Source organism: Meles meles, chromosome 4 (genome assembly GCF_922984935.1).
Source record: "Meles meles chromosome 4, mMelMel3.1 paternal haplotype, whole genome shotgun sequence".
Classification (NCBI taxonomy): domain Eukaryota; kingdom Metazoa; phylum Chordata; class Mammalia; order Carnivora; family Mustelidae; genus Meles; species Meles meles.
In genome coordinates, this window is record NC_060069.1 from 101,125,399 (window position 1) to 101,147,193 (window position 21,795).

The window sequence follows — 21,795 nt, forward strand, 5'->3', positions numbered from 1 at the left end:
ACAAATTATATCACAGTTGTCAGCAAATGCTGTTAATAGATGCATAGAAAACAGTGCTGTAGATTTTAAAAGCTAAGTCTTTTTACAAGACTTACTGAAATGAAACTTAAAGTAGTGCTATTTCTAATATTTAAGCCAGTGGTATTTGTTAGGGTGTATTTCACTAATACAAAGAACTACATTTTTCTGAATCACTAGAAGGGTTACTGGGGGAAATACCTGTTAGGGATCAACATACTCTAAGTAATGCATTCTATGTTAACATAGTTTTGGGAGATTGGAGTGATTGGCTTGGGTAGAATGGAAAAGATTTCTGGGTAAGATTAGAGAGGTACTTCTACACATGAATTTCATTTGCTCATCATTTATGAGCAAGCTATTTTAGCAAATCAGTTAAAGTCAAAAGTACACACAAGTGCTGTAGGATGTCATTAATGTTAAATTCTTTTTAACAAACACTTTACAGCCTAGTAGAACACAGAATCAAATATGGAAGATTCTTAAAATTTTAGTAGAGGTTCTACAATGCTTTGTAATAAGTGGAGTTTCACTGGTTATTCAGTGGTAGAGTACTGAGAAGCAATATGAAATCTATGGCAGTTATGCATTTTTCTTTTACAGAATGGCAAGAGTTCTAATTTTGCTGGCCTTTTTTGTCAGACGGGTGGCTGATAATATTATGCTCTCTAACATAAGTTTTTGGAAAAAAAGAAACATACTTGACCGCTTTTTAAAAAAAGTAGTGATACTAATAATGAGTGAGAAGGTAACTGCTTTTTGAAGAACCCAGGGTATGGGGAGAATGAATATTTGTAGTTATTTTCATTATAATGTGATTTTTGTTGCCCAAACTGGTGTAATCATAAAACTCTGATTTCTGCATAATTGAAAAACGGGATAAAAACAGTCTGAATACTTTTTAAAACTTAGAATAGAATTTTATAACTTGTTTCAAAATCTTTCAAATGAAACCTTTATAGGTGTTAACATTATTTTCTTAAGAAATTTTTAAAAATATGACATACCTTTTAGTTTATAAGAACAACTGACATCTGGAAAGATGAAAAATTACTAGACAAAGCTCAAGAAAATCCTTTACATAATTGGTGGTTGGGGATTGCAAATTGAGTACTGTGATTTAATAAGTGCAGCCAATGATGTTCTTCTTCCATTTGGAACTACTGTTTTGTGAGGCTTTTCTCCCATCGTGACAGCCATTACAGCAGGTATCACAATAACCCGAATGTAGTACCAGATTTTCAAATGACTACTTCACAAAGTATAAAACCAAGGCAAGGTATAAAGAACGGTAAATATTTAACCAAATTAGTCTATCTAAAATTTTATTTTTTAGTGAGGGCAAAAATGTTTTAAAATTGCTACTAAATACAACAAAATGAAAACTTATTTAAAAATAGCATTTATTTCTTCTTTTCTCATCCTTCTAAGAGGCTATTCATATGCTCTGTAATGTATGTAACATGGTAGTCTAGGTCTATAGCTTGCAAATAATTATATATATAGAGGTGTAGACTTAACACTAACCAGTGTCCAGTCAGCTAAACAGAAGTGACTCAAACCAGAGGGACTTTAACCCAAAGAATTGGTTACAAATGTTTTGGAAAATCAGGTGGGAGGGAAAGAAGGTAACAGTGATACTTAGCAAAGAAGATCTGTGGAAAGGAAGGGCAAGTTTTGTTACCCAACACCAGTACCCACGGTGCTCTTGAGGCAGCTGGGACACCGCTGCTGTAGCTTTTGGAATCATCATTGCCACTGCTTTGCAGAAGCCAGGCACCTGCACTCCTACCACTGTGGAAAGAGCCCAGCAGCCCACAGTTCCACTGATGCTGTTGTCCTTGCCGGGGCTGTTAGAGCTTTGCTGCTGTTCTGCAACTGTAGTACCATTGCTGCCATCAGCAGTCCCAAGAGCTAGATCGCAAGAGCTCTGAGCTGCAGGGCTGCGGAAGCACCATTGCCGAGATTGCTAGTGCCAAAGGCAGAAGGAGGAAAAAAAAAAAAAGGGTCTCTGATCTTTAGCCAGTGCTTCTCATTCTGGCAAAGCAATATGGGAAATGTGGTTTTCAGGTTCCACGAGACAGAAGAGTATGGAAAGGGTGGGAATGGAGTTGAGAACCAACAGATAGATAAGTGATCTTTGTAGACTTCAAAATATTTTTAATGATGGGATATAGAATTTTTAAAAATTGGAGAATCCATTGCTCTAGAGTATAGCAGTAGTAAAACTACATCTTCAAATTTTATTAACTTGTTTTAGAAGATGGATTCTGGTTGTTACCTAAGACTAGGATTGTTACTCGGGAAGGAAACACTGGTACTGTATCATTTATTTACAGCCGGTATCTGTTTTGATTAGTTACAGTGACATTTCTTATGGTCTATGCCCATGCTTTATCAGCTATGAATATTTTGTGTATCACCCACAACTTTGTAAAATCTGCTCTGATTTATTATTTCTATATATTTATTTAACTTTTCAAATAATAGTAATAATGAAAATGTAGCACCTGGAAAACTTCAGAATTTGTTTCATTTATAATATCTATATTTCATAATATCTATTATTTTATTGTACAATATATTTTATTATCTGATTAAACTGCTAAAGCATAGATTATTTAATGTCACACTGAATTAATGAATTTATTGGTGGAGAGAGTTTACGTGAAGTTTGTTTTAGGCAAAAACCACACGAATTTTATTAAAATATTAGCTTAGCGTGATTTTCAGTTTATTTCAATTGCAGATTTCTAGATATGACATCATAAGTGTGTATTGGAGTCCCAGACCATTAAATTTCTAAAATGAACTCCATAATGATGATTCATTTCTTTCATAGCCCTTTTCATAATTAATACAGATTTAATTATGGGCAATGTTCTTCTCTTATTGATTACTAATAAAACTGTTTCCTTAACTGGTGAGACACTTCTTTTATGTTCATATTCTACATAGCTTTAACAGATGTTGGGAGTATTATTTGTGTTGCAAAAGGTCCCATTACTACATTTTAAGTAGCATAATGTCATCAGTTTGAAAGAGAGTAGGATGGCTTATTTCAGTTAGAGATAAGTCTAAATTTATGGATTTTCAACATGAAATAGAATTTTTTGATAATTTGATAATTTTGAAGTACCTGATATAATTATTAAAACAAAATTTAATTTAATATAATTCATTTCAAAATTTCTATTTCATAAGAATCCTGTACAACATTATACATTGTGATCTACCTATATATCTGTATACTCTAAATAATGAGATATTTCTGTATTTCGTTCTTTTTTTTTTTTTCTGTATTCTTAATAGAAATGAAAGACAGAGATTTTATGTAGGTTCTTTTCCAAAAGTTTGATATGTCCTTATATGTCTGAAAGTTTGTGGTTTAAACATGTAAGTTATTAGGCTAAATGTGCTTTCTTAAATAAAAATTAGAGATACTGTTTCTACCCATTTTGAATCATCCCAATGGCCTGTTGCCTCACAGGAGTTAGCAGGCTGTTATCATGCTGACTCTGTTATTAATAACTGGCTTCAATATTACTGGACAGATTGTTATTAATGTTTCCAACCTTTTAATCAAACTGGTTCATGGTATGTTTCTTTCGTCATTTTAGAAGGTTGTTTCTATGCTGTTTTTCTTTGTTATCTTTTCTTTAAATTTTATGTTGAGACAGTTAATATGATTTTTCTTAAATATATGTGGAATACATACTGAAATTATCTAGGGAATCCATACGCTGTCAAACCTGTGTCTCATCATTAATCTTTTTTCAAAATTTCTTCCTAATCTCTCCAGTTTATTATTCTAGAAAATTTTTTTAGAGTGATTTTGTCAAGCCCCTCTCTTTATCCCTCACTAATTCCATCTGGATTGATTTTAGGCCTGACTTGTGCCACCCTATTAGCTACAAGTCTTTGGGCCTCAGTATTCTCATCTGTAAATGAAAACATTAATATTACCTTTCTTACAAGACTGTTGGGAGGATTAAATGACATAATGTATTTAGCACTAAGCACAGTTCTTGACACATGTAATAATGGTAACTTTTTAAGAATGAATCTTTACAAATAGTAGCAGCTTTGTAGGTAGAAAGAATATGGAGACTGGGTTTCATATGTAGAATCACCAAGCAGGACATTGGGGATCTCACCTGGAAAATAACAGCCATAGCAATTAAGATGCCTCCTTTATATATCTTCTATGTGACTTTTATTTTTCCTATAGAATACACTCCATAGTTTATGTTTCTTTTTCTTTGGGTATTGAATATAACCTGTACATATGAATAAATTATTATGTAAGTGTTGAAACTTTAAAGATAGTTGCCAGCACTGTCCTAGATTGTTTAGGAGAGAGAATTGAGCAGGGAGCAGGAAGAGTTCTAGTATACAGGTCTGATACATTTCTAGGGAGATACTACGAATGACATTTGTATGTTTTTTAATCCTTTGATTCAGAATTTATTGTGTCATGAAAGTACTCTCTTCCCCTATGTTTCTGAAGATATTCATACCATTTAAAATCAGTTTATGGAGGTAGTAACAACAATGAAATTACAACAAAATTGTAATTCAGACATTAATGTATATGCTTCTTTTCCTATATGACCATATTAGTCTTCTATATTTGTGGAAAAGCTGATTGACTCATATCTATATCTGAATCATTCTGTGTTAAAGATCCTTTTGACTTTTGCTACTCATCATTTACCATGTATTGGCCACTATTCACAGTGCCACTGTTCACTCCTTGGAACTCCTGTCTCTCCCATTAAGAAGTTTCTGTGTATGGGTGAATTTATGTCATACCTTCATTTTCCATCCCTGTACTCCTCATTACACTGCTAAACAAAGTCATACAATATATCAAGCTTTCCAGAAAGTTTGAAGAGAAGAAGATTTGCATTGCAAATATGTAAATGTCTTAGAAGTTAATATTAGGCATCACTCTCTTAAAAATCTTTTGGCCACCTTGACATTGTGAATTTCTCAGTGCCCACCTTTCTTTCTTGTCGTTCTCCTTCCTCCCTCCTCCTTTCTCATGTCTATGCTCCCCTACCTTCAAATTGTTACTAATTTCTTATACAGCCCACTTTGACCCCATAAGAAGAACTGTTCAGGTCCCACTTTCTGCACCTAACCAGCTTACCAAGGTATTTTTCTTCAAAGGGGACAGTTCCTCTCCTATGAGGAATTTTAGGGTGAACTTCCAACTTACACTTGAACACCTTAGCAACAGTAGTGAAAGAAATAATGGATACATGAAATGTGAAGACAAGCTGAATTTTCTTCTCAGAGATAATGCAAATTAAAATTCTACTGGCTATAGGGCAATACCTTTTCCCCCCCAACATTTTATTATGAAAATTTTCATACATAGAGAAAAGTTGGAGAGTATTACTTTTTGGTCTTTTATAACCAGTTTGTTTTTCACAAGATCTTTAAGTAAGAATATGCTTTATATGTAATTTAGAAAATTTTAAATGCTATTTAGAAGGTTTTTTTCATTCTTAGAACTCAAATTTATTAAAGTTTTTAATTAACTAAGGTTTGTAAATTCCATGTATTATTATTGCTGTGTTTTTTTTCATTTGTTCATTCATTCCTTTCATTCCTTTATTCATTCATTTAAGAAAACTCTACTGAGATTTAACTATGTTTCAGGTATTCTTCTAGATAGTAGGCTGTCCTAGCTTAGTAAGTAAGTAGAGCCCCTGTTTTGGTAGTTCCCTCAGTCCAATGGCAATGGGAGACATATTAAAGGATAGACGACCATAGATAATACTGCAAGGGGCATAATAAAGGCACTCCCAGCGATGTAGTTGTCATGTAATGTTTTTGTTTTTGTTGTTGCTTTTTAAAACTTAAATATTTGTTGACTAGAATTGAAATGCATATCTTCCCATGTAAAGATCATACTACTGACCTACTATTAGTAAGCTATGATTTATCTATAATCTTTTCTAGTTTTTCTTGGGACTACTGGGATACAGTTTTAAATCAGATGACCCAAATTAAGGATTACTGTCTAATTATGCCACATAGAATTGACTTTATGATGGTGGCCTCAATGACAAAGTCAGTCCTTAGTATAGCACTTACTCGTTTTGACCCATTAACCCCAGTCTTTGCTTTTCCACCCATGTACTGGGGCTAAAACTCCTGTTCTGTCCTTCATTGCAGCATGACTCTTTATCTTTTGGGAATGTTCATATGAACAATCTTAAAGTATTTCAACATTTTTTTTCCTGTTTAGCCTCATGTGATGTAAAATCATTAATGATGCCTAAAAAAGGACTTGGCCAAAGTATATATGGGATAGTGGTAAATGCTTTTGAAATTGGTTGATGTTTTTTCTTTCCAAATGAAAAAAAAATTTTTTTTTACCCTTCATGTACTTTTGGAAGTATTCATTTGCCAAAGTACTTCATAACTTTAAAATTAATGACATTTTATGCTCCAGGTTAATAGCTATCACTGATTCCCACAATCATTTAAGAATTTCATGTATAGTGTATTTGTAGAAGACACTTTAGTAGGCACCTTGGGGGCAATGGATAAAGTGCACTCCATGCGTCTATAAACCCCCTGCTATAGAAAATACTATTTGTCTCCAGTCTAACCATAGTACTTCCCCCTGCTCCATAGTTGTCTCTAATCTAGCTTCAGTACCTCCTCCTGTTACACATTTGTCTCCAGTCTAACCTCAGGATGTCCCCTGCACCATGTTCTCATGCACACACACATCTTTTCATAAGCCACATATTGAATTTAGGTATTTATATTTATTTTGCCAGATTTCATTTTTAGCTTTCTAAGGGAGAAGCACAAAGTTTAAGGTACTTCATTACATGGCATATCACAATATGGAGTGGCAAGATTATTTCCTTACACTAGTATTGTTTACATGCCTGTCTCCCACCAGCCTGTGGAGTCTTCAAAAGCAGAAACTAAATCATACGCTTTGTCTTCATTTTTCACCCCCAAGTATTGTGAATGGCACATAATGGGCATATAATCCATGTTTAGTTAATGCACAGAGATCAGAGCAAGGGCAAATCTTTCTTGCAGAATGAGTCATTAGTATCAAAGTGTTCAGAATATATCTCTAAATAATTCAAAGTTAAAACCAAGTATATAAAATCAAATGATAGTATTATTCAGCATCTCTTACAAGCCATTTATAATTGAATCCTTGCTTTTTCCATGCTTTTTTTGAGGCTATTGGGAAACAGGATATTTTTAATTTAATTTTATTTATTATTTATTTAGTTCTTTAAATCATTATTTGCATTAGTATTAGATAGCTGTTTTTCAGTTCAACTAAATGGAAGCACATATTTATTGAAATTTGGAAACAGATGATTGAATGGAGTATGTGAACTTTTTTTTTTTTAAAGATTTTATTTATTTATTTGACAGAGATCACAAGTAGACAGAGAGGCAGGCAGAGAGAGAGAGAGAGGGAAGCAGGCTCCCCGCTGAGCAGAGAGCCCGATGCGGGACTCGATCCCAGGACCCTGAGATCATGACCTGAGCCGAAGGCAGCGGCTTAACCCACTGAGCCACCCAGGCGCCCAGTATGTGAACTTTTAAATAGAGTTGCTAGACTCTTAAACCAAATGTATTGAGAACTGTAAATTAGAGGAGCAAATTTGCACTATATTGTATTAGTAAGTGAGGTATGAGAAGTCGTCAGGGTGTGTTGGGTTTGACTAATAAGCACAGAATCTTATGTATAGATGGGACTTAGCTGTCATTATAATGGTACTGGGAGAGAATAGAGTGCAGGGATTAAGCACATGATCTATAAGCCACGCAGGCTGGGTTCAAATCCTGTTACTGCAATGCTGTGTGACCTTAGGCAAATCACTTAACCTCTCTGTTTCTTTACTTGAAAGTGCCACTAAAAATAATCTCTACCTCATAGGGTCACTAGGATTTAATGAGTTAATAAATGAAAAGTACTTTGAAAAGGACCTGGCAAATAGTAAGCACCTAAGCATTAGCTGTCATCATCATAATTATTATGCTATCCACTTCAGTTCTTTCCTTTTAAATTTAATTTTATTATTTTTTTATATGAAGAAATGGATACTGAGGATGGTTACATGGCTTGCACAGGCTATACAAACTACTTTGGCAATCCCGAGACCAAAACCAGTCTTTAACCCCCATTAGGATCTTTCTACCGGGTGAAATTGCCCCATGGCATATCAACATACAAAACCACTTAATTTAACAACTATAACTACCAGAGTCTGATAGTCCATTAGGATTATTGTTTCTGATAGGATTATTGTTTCAATACAGGGGTCTCCTGTCCCAGCAAGAAGAGTATATCTTGAACTCCAGAAAGTACCAAGAATGTGCCACTTACTGTGCTTGGCATCTAGTGAAGTGTGCAGATATAGAAAAAGCGTTGAGGTGTTGTGCATTTTCACTAAGACAAAATATTTGTTTTTCTTTTTAAAATTCAACTAGCTAGTTCTTTGAAAAGGTGAATAGCTTTCATGGTCCTTTACATTCCTTTGACTCCTGCTGGTGGAACTCAAATAATGTCTTCTTATTCTTGCGTTAAAACAAAACGAAACAAAACAAAAATACCTAGAACCTTATTTTAAAAATCAGGACATAGTAATATCTAATTTGAATCAGTCTGTCAAACTGTGAGGCTTGTGTGCTTTTTTAAGTGACATTTTCCTTCAAACATTTGAATAAAGCTTTAGAGAAACAATAGGGCAATAGTAGAAAAACAGAACATGCCAGGCTGAGCAGTAAGGGGTGAGATGCATGCTGGTACCTCAGGCACACTAAGTGTATTTTAGAAAGATTTTTCTTAAGACATGTGACCAAAAACATATCCCTTTTCTTTCATTGCACCCTGTGTATATCCCCTCTTTATTAAGCTAACCACCCTTGAGAGGGTTAAAGCACTGTTGCAGCACCTGAGAATTGGAATTAGTGGTTTACACTGAGAGTAGAGAGCTGGACTCTTGGTTTCCTACTAGAATTTTCCCAGGACAGTTTATGTAATGTGCAGTTAGACATCATCTTCTAATTTCTGTGCTATAGGTTGTCTACTTTTAAAACAGTTAAAACAAAACTGATCACTTTCCTGAGCATTACCCAAGATTTAACTGATTTTCTAAAATATTTTTGTGAATCAGGTGAAAATATAGTTGATCTGTAAGTTATATATTGAAGTAGTTAAGTTATATTTTATTAACTGAAAACTGGTTTTTAAGGGAAGGAATTTATGCTTATATAATACCGTAGTTTTGTTTATGCAGAGGAGCACATTCTAATGTTTGAAGTGTGGTAACACACTAAACCATATAAAAAAGATGATTTTAAAATTAATATACTTAATATACAATTAATTATTGGTGCCCAGATTCAGGGTTTGAATGGGTCAGATGCATTCACAGTTTTCATTTTTATGTAAATTTTCTCTAGAATATTTAACCTTTATTGTGATGTTCCTAAGTCCCACCTAAATGACACACAGCCAAACTGTACAGAAATATTTTAAGGAAGGTGGTTGTCTAGGTAGACAAGCAGAGTCTAGTTTTAAAAAATTGGGGGACAAGAAGAGCTGGAAACTTGTTCTGTTTTCTGTTGTTTGTAATTCCATAGCTGCAAATATATCACTTATGGGAGAGAAAGGCACCTGGGAGTGGGGAAAGGGGGTAAGGGATCATATGATATGGTGGAGAGTGTAATACCAGCATTATTTTGGTTCTAGCAAATGAAAAAAATGCTTAGAGGTATCAGACAAAGAAAAACAGTCTTGTTTTGCTTTTCCTTTTAAGGAAGATTTATTTAGAAGCATTGATTAATTTTATTTTCCCCTCCTAATAAAAGAACAAGGGGTTTCTGCTATGGTTTCAGACCCATATTCTCTGAAATCTTGTCCTGCTTATGATAGAAGCTCCTTATGGGATTTATTTTTGTTGTTGTAACATTATCTACTATATGCATTGCACCTGTTCACACAGAGTACATTGCATTGTGATATTTGTACAGATAGATGCTTCAAATAAAGCAATCTGTCTCTTCTAGAGTACTAGTCTATTAGTTACTTAATTAAACTTGATTCTGTTTTTGTCTGCAATTTTGCGTATGGTCTTGATTTATTTACTGAGCAATGATTTCTTCTTTGCAGTTATCAGTTTTGTCTGAGATCAGTTTTCCTATTGTATGGAGTCTTTCTTTCAGAGCCTCCTTTAAGACTGCCTCTGACTTTAAAATCATTAGGCTTTTGTCAGAGCAGATTTGTTGACAGTCTCTCACATTAAAAAAAAAAATTTAAAAGATTGCACAAAAAAGCTATGCATTTCACTATTTCCTGCTAATATGCAAAAATGTATTTATGATAATTACATGTACTGTGTGCCAGAACTGAAACAATACATTCCTCATAATGGAGCATAAATAAAGAAGGTGGAGCCAGCTGCTCTTAAACTGTTTATTTGCAAGCAGTAATGATATAGAGAATATACCTTTTTCACTCTGTTAGTCTGGCAATACTGAACCTGTTGCTGCATTAGACGAGTTGCATTTTGCTGGATAGGGGAAGGAAGGCTGTCTGCTGTCTGGTAGGAGGGCTTTGTCTGTGCCTTTCTCTCTCTGTTTCTTTCTGTTTTTCTTTCTCTCTCCTCTTCTCTCTCTCTCCCTCTCACTCGCTTGCTCTGTCTCTGTCTCTCTCTCCCTCTTTGCCCCCCCCTCCCTCCCTCTCTCTTGCTCTCTCTCTCTCTTCCCGTCTCTGTGGTTTGTAAGGTAGGTTGCAGTGTGTGTATATACACAACATCAAGAGCAGGAAAATGGACTCATTAGGGAGGCAGGCAGTCATTACCACTCACACTCTACTTCCAGGGAGACACCGATTATGAGAAGAGAAACTCAGCGCTGGGGAAGAAGGTAGGGCAGACAACTTTCATAAAAAAAAAAATCCTGCTTCCTCAATCCCCCCTTTACCTATCATCTCCTTTAGCCCCCAATGCTTTTATTCTTTCTTCCTTGAATTTTAATTTCCATATTTAAGTTTGACAGAGCTGTTGCTAGCTTAAAATTTGGAACATTTATAGGAGGCCTACCCTCTACTAATTTTCTTCCTACTTATTTAAGGGTGTGCCCTTGTGATTCAGTTTAATTACTTTAAAAATAATTGCAAACAAACCTATTTTTCTCACTAAAGTACTAAATAAATCAGTATCTTTCACTCTTTTATAGCAGACCCCTCCGTATGTTTGTTAGTCTCTTTGCTTTTCTTGTCTGTTTATGCAATTCCATCTGTCTGTCTATATATCATGTTGTCCTTATTTATTGCTAACTGGGTTTTGTTAGTTATGTGCCAATGAGTTTTAGCTGCAGTGCCAGTGCGGGTATTACTAAAGTGAGACTCTTGTTCTTTGTTTTACATGAAGTTTAAAGTCCATATTTACAGTTTAAATCCTTGAAGCAGGTTGAATACTTTTTGCCAGCATATTTATTTGATAGCATTGGCTGTAAGGTGAGGGGTCGTCACAGGGTGGATAAGAATCTAGTAATTATTTTTATCATCACACACTCTTCTATATTACATCTGGGGGGTGTATTTTGAGAGGAACAAGGTACTCTGTTTTGTAACTTTTATTTTGCAGATGGACTTTCGCATTTATAGGGATATCCCTGGGATTAGTAAGAATGCAAACTTTCTTAACGAACAATTTTTATCCTAGGACAGTTTCTTTTTAGTATGTTACTGTTTATTTATGCTTGGGGAGGGAGAAGTGGGGGCTGGCCATCTTTTTATGAAGTGGAAGCTATGAAGTGTATCAGGCCATCTTATGCAACAACTGCAAGTATTCATTTAACATTTCGGGGACTATAAATAATGCATTTGTTATTTCAAACATAGTTCTGAGGTGCTTTGTTTTTCCTTTATTTTTTTTTCTTTTTTATGGTGGGAAAAGTTGCATTTGACAACTAGCTCACATTGTTGAACAGTTTTCCCAGAACAGTGTTCTTCAAAATTCAAAGGAGTAAAAAGATTCATTTGAAATGGACTCTTAATGGAGTTTTATTCGGATTTGTCCGAATGTAAAAGTGCCATTCATTTGATAAAAATTAAGTCAGATAGTAAGATACGCAGATGTTTTGAGCATATACAGGAAGAATGATAAAAAATGGATGCTGATCTATAGAGATCTTTGATAATAACAATCACCTTTTTCATAATAAATTATTTATTTAATAGAAGTGGCAGACTTTTTTTTTTTTTTTAATTCCATTAGGCCTTTCTGACAACACAAAGAAGTACATAAAGCAATATTCTTAAGCCACCTGGGACGCTAGAGCAGATTCCCAAACATATTCTCAAGGTTCAAACCTAGTAAAATGTTTATTAAAAATCCATTATTCCAAGAGGGTGGTGAACTTTTGCTGCTAAAAGTCTTTTTTTCCCCTTTCTTTTTAAAAATTTATTTGGAGACTTTTAATTTGCTTTTATTGCCTAAAGTGTCTTTTAAGCTAGAAAGGACAGCTTTGACCAAGAATAGAACAAATACTAAGTACACTCAGGTCCTGTCAGAGAATTTTTTACCCCCAAAGATCTAAAGAGAAACTTTTGGGGGAGTCTATTGAAACTGTGTGTTAATGTAGGTACACAGTATATGGTGTTTCAAATGTGATTTTCTCCATTTTAAACTCTTGACCCAAGAATTTGTTTTAAAACTTAACATGTCAAAAGTGTGCATGTCTCATGCACCTGTCATTTTCTATATCAACATTATAAGGACTATCTAAAATTCTACCCTTGTTTTCAAAAGAATCTTTCATTATCTCTTAATCAACAATTCTCTTTTTCTGTGTACATGTACGTGTGGGGATATCTATGTGCATATATGTGAATACATGTATATATTCTCACACGTGTATGGGTAAAGAAATCACAGATTCTTTGCAGATGGGACATTTAAAAATTTAATGTTAAGCATATTTATGTTAATGAGAAATAAAAAATGGAGAGGCTTTTAGGAGAAGATGAAAATTTCTTTTAACCTTCTAGAAGGAATAAAAAATAAAAATTTAGTCTATATGGTTGGCTTCATTTTTAGAATGTGTATATGTTTTCTTTTGCATTATAATTCTTAGATTCAGTAGATTTAAAATATTTTTAGTATGAAAAGTAATCTTGGCCTCTTTTGGGAGGGGCTGTCACAATCCAAATATTGCAGGACATTGTAAAATGTGCATAAGTAAACTTAAATCCAGTGTGCTCTGCTATATAGGGCTTTGAAAAGCTGAAGGTTTGTGTCACAGGAGGGCTATAGGGTGCCAGAAAAGTCATTAATTAGGCTTGCTGGTTATGGTAGGCCTTTCCTATCAGCACATGAATTCTACTGAGAGCCCGAAGTCTTGGTCAGGTCACAGTGGGTTTCATTTTAATATCAGAGAGGACAGTTATCTAACACACCCACATGAGGAAGTGCTCTAAAGCAGTTATTTCATGCTTTGCCATGCCCTGTAGCTAAAACAATTTGGTACTGAGTGACGTGTGTGTGCTTTTTAACTTCTATCCGGTAAAAATCAACTTTGGCTTCTTGAAAAGGACCAAAACAGTGGACTAGGAAGACAGTATAATTCAAATGTTAAGCATTTGCTGTTTTAAACATTTTTTTTAAGTTACGGGAAGAATTATTATGATTATTTTTAATATAAAGACTACATGGTAATTTCCTGGATTTTACTCATTAGGATTTCAAAACTTACAGATACTTTTCTTCTTCACATTTTTCTCCAGAAGCCTACATCCATCAAAAGGATCACAGCTGCATATTTTCCCCTGAAATGTGAACAAATAAATGGCATTCCTGTTTATTTATCTATTTTTGAATTTTAATGATTAGTCCTTGTGCTAATTAACAAATTCCTGTATTCATAAAATCTGGCACTTCATAAATATCCAATTGTGTGATTATCTACAAATGTCCTGGCTTTCTGTAAATATAGAAATTATCAGTGGATGTGTTTATGGCCTTGCCCAAGCCTGAGTAGTGGTTGGCCATGCTGCCACGTAGGAAACCAAGTTCAGACCCTGAGAAAATGTGTTGTTCCAAGGCCTGGCAAGGTGTGTGGAAGTAGCATATTGCTAATATTACTAAGTACTGATTCTTTCTGGAAAAGGAAGGACTGATGTTGACAGTCTTTGAATGCTGCTGGTTCCACTCTTCTTCAATCCTAAGGCTGGGCTCTTTAGGTCTAAAAGTTGATAATGGCTATTAAAGCTGACTTGCGTTGGAGGCCACTTTAGAAATATGTTTTAACAAACTACATTTTTTTGGAAAATATACTGAACTTGTACAAAAGAAGTAAAATAGTATGCCCATCCCAAGTTACTTAACCAGTGAGAATCTTAGCAGGAAAAGTTGCATAGAGCTGAAAAGAAAAATCTAATTTTTTTTTTGTTTGTATGGCTGTGTAACTATTGCAAGCAAATTAGAGAAATCAGATATCACTTATAATAGGAATAGGACAATAAATACTAGCAGTTGAGCAAGTACATACATACAAGAGTTATCATTAAATTAGAAATCAACACTTTTAAATGTTTTTTTTTTTTCGTATTGCATAAGCCATTTTAGTTACCTTGTACAATCATTAGGTATTATTTACAATGATTTAGGAGTCAACACTGGCCATTTGATTCTTTGCTCTAAACTTTCAAATCCCATATAGGATTCCTAGGTATTTGGCAAACTTGAAACTTAAAATATTCCTTTCAAACATATATTTTGTACATTTCCAATACTTAAGTAATTTCTAGCATTTTGCAGAATCCCCAGGGATTATAGTCAATGTCAGATAGCGAGTAAAATCCTTTTAATTCTTCACCAAATACCCAAGGGCAATATCTATATCTAGAAATTCTAGAGAATGCCTGAATTTATAGATATTCCTGTACTATAAGTATTGTACATTTAATCATTAAATAACATTGATGCCAACTACATTTAATGTATAAAAATTATATTCTTTGAGCTCCTTACTTCTGATTTCAACATAGGCAAGCCTTTGAGGCTGTGAGAAGAAATAATGCCATCTATCATTACTGTCATGTATGTAGTAACCACTGTAACAGATGTCGGAAACAACATTGAAGAGCCCATAAGTAAAAAGGGCTTTTCTGCCACTCTAGCTGTTCAACTGTAATAATAATTAAGTGGTGTGCAAATTATGCTCAACTCTTCATAACCTCTCCTCCACTCTAGGATCAAGCCTTTGGTGATTCTACAGTTCACTTGAAAGTAATCAGCTTGAGGACATGGTGCTTGCCTTTATGGAGTCTTTCGATACTCAAGTGAAACTCTAGCCAGGGATGTTTTGCAGTTCAGTTAACCAATGCAATATTTTTATACCTACTTTAACTCAGGGAAAGTTAACTACTAACTTCCATGTAAAAATATTGGGACAAGGAGCAAGGGCTGAATTCATTGGCCCACTCAGTGACTAGATGGAAACTGAGGATATTATTATTAATTTCTGAATATTCAGTCTTTGAAACTGATGGAAAGGGTGGTCATTATAGCATAATGTATTTACCTCCTTGATATCAAAAGTAATTTAGCATTTACGTCTGTGTCTCAAGTATAATGAATTTAATCATTTATATTTACATTTAAAATGTTAAGAATTTACTTGAAAACTTTCACTATTAAGAAAATAATGTAAAGATTTGCATTCAATACATATAAAACTACTTAATGGAATTTGGAGTTATTGGAAATTAAATAATTTCCAGGAAATTAAAACTAAAAATGGTAATAATTATGAATTTTATACATAATGGTATTGTTTTGTTCATCAAAAATTCTTAATCTAAACTTTTTTAAAAACCAAGTTGAATTTAAATTATTTAAATTTTAATTCTATCTAATGGTTAGAAGCCTTTAGTTTTTTACTAAATGAGAGTGGGTATCTGCTATTTTTACCTTTCCTTTCAGAAATGTTTTCTGAATTACTGTTGTAATCAAATTGTGATTTGTTGTTGGCAAATTCCTTTTATAGTTGAGCTTCTTTCTAGTAAATGAAATGCATCTGGGAGAAAATTAAAGCAATGTTGTCAGTTCGCTCAGGTACCAAATTAAAACTTAGAAAAAACTTACTGGCAAGAAACTATGAGTGTTCTAGGCTATGTAACTTTTCTGGTAGATGTATGTATGTATATGAAAACTGTATGGCTACTCTTGCAAACAAACAAAAACACCTTATTCAGACACCAGAGCATGTAAACAATGAAAAAGTTATCTTCTTATGTTTAAATAGGAACTAAGCAAATACAGTTGCAAGGGTGGCTTTATACTGTTGGGTTTTTGTTTTATTTTGTTTTTTTTTTGTTTTTTGTTTTTTTTTTTTAAATACTGAACACACTACAGTCACTTTTGGCCCGGTACTTTGGGTTTGCACATACTTACGAATGTCTCCATCTTCATAGTCAAATGCACCTATCACCTGCACTTTAGGTTGGGTTAAAAGAGCTGGAATAGTTCTTTCTTTATCAAGTTCCTTGAATCAACGGTGGTATTATTGCTTCACCTCATCTGGAGAGAGGAGAAGAATAGACATGATTGAGAAGCACATGGAGATAAGAATAAAAGTGAAGCTGTAGATGGAGGGGTAGGTGCTTTTGAAGTTTCTAAATTTATAATGAAAGAAAAAGACTTTCTTCCCAATCCCCAGTAGAAGCCATCTGACCTATCCAACAAAACAAACTACCTTCTTCCTACATCTCTTGATAATAGGTCTGCTAAATTCCAAAGGTGCCACCAAAAGATCATAGAAGAGGGAGTCATAACATCTCACATTAAAACTACCATGTTTTCTGCCAGGATTTCTTCATACTTTTTGCCTTTGAGGCCTTAGGTTTGGAGTTATGAGCAGATTTTCATAGTTGGTGGACAGATTTCATTTGTTTTGATAAGAAGCCTTCCCAACAAAGAATTCCCAAGGCACGTGGCAAAACAGCATCATGAGTTTAATTAAAATGGACGAAGTGATCGACTGTGTAAGTTTGTGTATGTGTTTCTTCTCTTAAAATAAAATGAAGTCAAAAACTTTTTATATAAAACAGAACAAAAAACAACTTTAAACTTCCTGTCAGGCTGAATGGATTTAGGTTTCTTTTTACAAAATGGCTTTCTGAAACCATTTCTGTGTAGTGGGTTGGACCAGCACATTCTACTCTATTCCCTGCTACTTGCTACTTTGCTTTCTAAATGTTGAATGAATGTAAATTAAACAAACAAACTAATAAATAAATATTAAATCAATGTAAATAATTTGTTAGTTAAAAAAAAAAGAGTGTTCTTAAAACAGGTTCAGAATATATCCATGAAGATGTGTTAGGACTTATATACAATAGTTTCAGTCCTATCAACTTAGCATGAAACTATGTGAATAAAAGTTTTAGAAACTAGTTATTTTCCTAGCATGTTGAGAGAAACACTGTGGTGGTGAAAACAACAACAACAACAACAACAACAACACAGCACTGCCTTGGAGAACAGGAGGCATTAATTAATGCCAAAAAGGATGTAAAGTGGTTAAATCTGGAGGCCTGGTTTCTAGTCCTGACTATAATGACTTTGAATAAATCATAATCTCTCTGTCTCTCAGATTCCTTGCTTATAAAATGAAGGGAAAAGCTCCTTTTTAGATATTCTTTTATCTTTAAGAATATATGATTTTATTTTAAATAGCTATGTATGTAGGTAATTCTGCTTGCATTTTCTACCTATAAATCATAAACATCTGGAGAGAATTTTAGGTTGGTAATGATGGAAGATTTATAAAGGAATTTTAGTTGATCTGAGAGAGCACATGTACTTTATTTTTTTGGTGGTTGTTCTTAGCTTAAGTGGATATCACAATGCATTATTGGGTCTGTTTAATGATTCAATTAATGCAATAAACCCAAAATTGCCATTTGTCAGACAAAGTGACATAATTGCCTATGGTTGGTTTGTTAAAGGACTTGCTTTTAACTGAGTGAAAGACTATGGTTCCACTCCTCCCCACTGGCCACTAGATGGAGAGGTGGTCCATGTCCACCGCCCTGTCCACGGTAAACAGTTTACTTCTGACTTTCCACTGGCAGAGGGGCACTATATTCCTTTGGAATTTCCATGAACATACAACATGACACTTTGCAGAAACCATCAGAGTATATGTTCTCTTTTGTACAGGCATCATGTGATATTCACGAAATGCAAAACGATTTATTCCTTCCTCAGCTGCCATTATTGCTGGTAGACCTAGAAGAAGAGCAGTAATACCACTCTGGTTTTAGTTGTCACAGTAGGCCCTTTTGCCTCTTTCCAAATTGTCGATTTAGAAAGGGCCCTGAAATGAATGTCAGCACGACAGTGCCACCTTGTGTCCCTGACGCATGAGCCAGTGAAAAGGAAAGAACAGGACATTTGCAAAAATTTGGCAAATTGTTTCAAGGCCTGCTTTTGCAGTAGCTGCACAAAAATCTATGTTTTAGTGTGTTTGGCAACTCTTACTACCCAGGGAGAAATTAGGATGTGTGCATTTTACCCCTACCTTCATCCTGCTGTATATTAAAAATACTTTAGAAAAATTACAGGCACAAACAGGGATGTGTTCAGTTAGAATTGGAGATGCAGAAGGCAGGGATTGTCAGAGATACTCGCCTAATCACCACTTAGAAAGCCTTCGGCCAATCATTCCAGACAGTGAGGTGGTCCTTCCTGTTCATTCTCAGAGCAACTTTTATATGCTCTGGTAATATCACTTTCACACTGTATTGTTTATAATACATTTTTGTATTGTTTGTAAGTGTATCTTCCAACTAAACCATGAGCTTCTCAAGGATATAGTCTGTGTCTTATTCATCCTTCTGCCTCCAGAACTTTCTATGGCATTCAGCCCAGAGGCACTCGGATGTTTGAGATCTGACTGAATGATTATGTCTGGCTGGTTTATAACTTCTTGTTTTATTTTTATTTTTATTTTTTGTTTTGATTTTAAATAATTTTAGGGTCTTTTCTCTTTAGAAATACACTTCTGATACCACCTCCTTTCCAAATTTCTCTTTATAAATTTACTTTCTCTCACATTAAAATGGATGTTTATTTTTGATTATGAAAAAATTGCATTGCTGATTTGCAAGTGTATATTGTAGTTGACTCTGGGGTAAGGATATTTAATTTCTAGTTTTAACTTTATAACAAATTTGTTGTATTGGGTAAGATACTTAACATTTCTAGGTCTGTTTCCCATGCATAAAATAAGGAGGCTAGACTAGTTGATCTTAAGGTACTTTGGACTCAGAGATTTTGTAGGGTTGGACACATGTTAGTATTACTCTAGTTGTATATTTGGTTTAACAGTTTTTAGAATACCACAATAGCTGAAAATTAAATGGCTACCCTTTGAAAGTGCTATTTGATATTCCAGTTTTAGAAGAGGAAACTAAGGCACAGAAGTTTTTCTTATAGAGAGTTGAACTGCAAGTGGGCAGGGCAAATTGTATTATAACTGATGGATATTCCAGTTTTTTGGTTAACTTCTTTATTTGATTTTTATTAATTGAGCTCCATTTTCCTTCTATCCTTTAACCATAAAATAAATAAATTACAATAACTTTAAGTGGTAAGATAAACCCATGCTTTGGTATGGAACTATAGACTATTTGCATTTTAAATACTTTTTCATACTATTTTGAATTTTTTTTTACTAACACAAATGAGTGTTAATTTTAAATTTTAGAATTTTTGCATTGGACTTTACATCTGGGATTTCAGTTCCATATATTACCATAAACACCAGCAAACACCAGTCTGACTTTGGCCAAGTTGCTTCAGCTTTTTTACTTATTTGCAGAAAGGTAGTAATAAATGTTACCCTTCCTATCTACCTCACAAGGTAATTGTGAGGATTAAAGGAGTCCATGTATATGGAATTTCTTCATAAATAGTAAAGTCCTGTACCAATATTAGTAATATTCATTATTATTACTGTTCTAATTAAAGGATTGGATAATAGAAACCTAAGTCAAAGCAAAAACACACAGATGAATTTTTAAAACACTGAAACTAATGGCATCTTAGTTGGAGTGTTTCTTGGTGGTTGTAGGCTCTGGAGATACATGTTATGTTTACCCCATTACCTATGTTTTGGTTTAAAAACCTGTAATAATAATAATGATAATGTTTACGAATCTGAGATTCATGTTTTCTTTGGATAAATTTTTACCTATCATAAGTTCATTTTTGATGGTGATAAATTTATTAAAATAGAAGTGAAAACATTTAAAATAACTAACTAGGATATTTAAAATAACTAACTAGGATACAAATTTTATATACCTTCTTTGATATTGTAGTATTGGACTCCAGTCTAGTGATTTTTTTTTTTTTTAATTATGAGTCCACATCATGCTTCTCAAACTCAAACCATTTTTTTTTAAAGATTTTATTTATTTATTTGACAGACAGAGATCACAAGTAGTCAGAGAGGCAGGCAGAGAGAGAGGAGGAAGCAGGCTCCCTGCGGAGCAAAGAGCCTGATGCGGGGCTCGATCCCAGGACTCTGGGATCATGACCTGAGTCGAAGGCAGAGGCTTTAACCCACAGTCTAGTGGTTTTTTAACTTAAGTATACTCTAAAATTACCTAGGGTGTTTGTTACAATTTATTTCTGAGCTCCATCTCTAATAGGTCTGGGATAGAAATCAGGCATCCTGGGTTCTACGTGGTTAACACAGGTTAGAAAATACTATTTTTCTTGGCTATTGTACATCATAATCTGCTGGGGCCTTTTTAAATGAACAGGTTTTTAGCTTATACTCCCAGATATCCTGAATCAGAATCTTTAGGTCTAGATTTGGGCATCAATATTTTATAAAAACTACTTTACAGATTCTAATAAAATTGCAAGGTTTGGGAATCCCCGCTCTTGTTTTTATGGTGTATTGTTCAACTATATTTACTGTTGCACCTGAGTTCATTCTCATAATTCACATTATTCTCTAATGAAGTATAATCTCATTTGACATAGAAGAACAAAGTTGATACAGCTGTGTAAGAAAAGTTCAGCCTTGAAAAACAATTACCACTCTTGCCCCTATAGCCCTAGAATTAAGGAAAAAAGAAGTTACTAAGACCCTTTCACATATTGTTTCATTTAGTCTTTACAACAATTCAGTTGTATACCCTGGTTTTCTGCCTCTGTTGCAGACAAAAAACCCCCACGAAAACCAAAAAGCAAACAAAGAGTGAAGCTCATAGGATAGGTAGCCAGTTTCACACAGCTGTTAAACATCAAAGCCAGATTCAGAACCTATACTCTTTTCTACTATATCATACTATTTTTCCCCAATCAATAAATCTTTACCAAGTTTCTGCTATGTTAAATGATAATGTCTAGCCTTGAGGGCCACAAAGTGTATTACTATTACAGTATAATAATTATTACTTTCACCATGTAAAATTAATTGATTTTTTTTTTCTTATTCTGTCATTGAGAAATAACTTTTAACCAGAGGTAAAGTTCAGGTTTTCTGAGTGGTCAGAAGGGATCTAAGTAGTAATCATAATCATAATTATCGATCTGTTAAAGAATAGTGTCTATGGATATCCTTTAATCCCCATACCTTTGCTATGAGGAGTTTTTTTTTTTTTTTAAAGAATTTATTTATTTAACAGACAGAGATCACAAGTAGGCAGAGAGGCAGGCAGAGAGAGAGGAGGAAGCAGGCTCCCCG

The 21,795-nt window shown here is 34.1% G+C and overlaps 1 protein-coding gene across 9 annotated transcripts in view; it reads left to right on the forward strand.

Moving 5' to 3' along the window:
• Positions 1 to 21,795, forward strand: part of ZBTB20 (zinc finger and BTB domain containing 20) — an 813,196-nt gene that overhangs the window by 35,160 nt on the left and 756,241 nt on the right. Inside the window, exon 1 of one of the 9 annotated variants that reach the window (XM_046003201.1) lies at positions 10,875 to 10,947. The exons of the other annotated variants lie outside the window; for them this stretch is intronic. The gene's annotated coding sequence lies outside the window, so the exon portion shown is untranslated. Of the gene's footprint in view, positions 1 to 10,874; positions 10,948 to 21,795 lie in introns of those variants that run through there. 9 annotated transcript variants of the gene reach the window in all.